Here is a 465-nt window from a genome sequence, read left to right on the forward strand (position 1 = left end):
TGCATTGGTCCAGACGCGTTTTCCACTGCTTGAAGCAGTCCTAGAACTCTTTTCCCACCTCTTCCACATCTGCAAAACGTTTTGCTTTAAGGGCCTTTTCATTCGGCGAAACAAAAAAAAATTGCAGGGAGCAAAATCGGGTGAATAGGGAGAGTGGGTAAGCAGAATCATGTTTGGTCAAAATCTGCAGGCGCATTGTCATGATGAAATAACCACGCTCCACTTTGCCATTGGTCGGGGCGTTTTCGTCTCACCACGTCTCGCAAACGCTTCAGAACTTGTAATCAGTCCCACAAGGAAGAACAAATTCTGTGTGTTTAATTCCTTTCGCATCAAGGGAGAAAATCACAATCACTTTGACATTGGATTTCACTTGACACGCTTCTTTTGGGTGGAGTGGGCGCTGGTGATATTGAATGAGCACACACACACACACACACACACACACACACACACACACACACA

General features: G+C 45.6%; 1 protein-coding gene and 1 long non-coding RNA gene across 2 annotated transcripts in view; both read right to left on the reverse strand.

Annotated features, from left to right (window-relative positions):
- Positions 1–465, reverse strand: part of LOC106879751 (multiple epidermal growth factor-like domains protein 10) — a 46,007-nt gene that overhangs the window by 6,373 nt on the left and 39,169 nt on the right. The gene's annotated exons all lie outside the window — the stretch shown is intronic.
- Positions 1–465, reverse strand: part of LOC128251289 (uncharacterized) — a 3,959-nt gene that overhangs the window by 3,111 nt on the left and 383 nt on the right. The window lies entirely within an intron of this gene.

This window comes from Octopus bimaculoides, chromosome 30 (assembly GCF_001194135.2).
Source record: "Octopus bimaculoides isolate UCB-OBI-ISO-001 chromosome 30, ASM119413v2, whole genome shotgun sequence".
Lineage (NCBI taxonomy): Eukaryota > Metazoa > Mollusca > Cephalopoda > Octopoda > Octopodidae > Octopus > Octopus bimaculoides.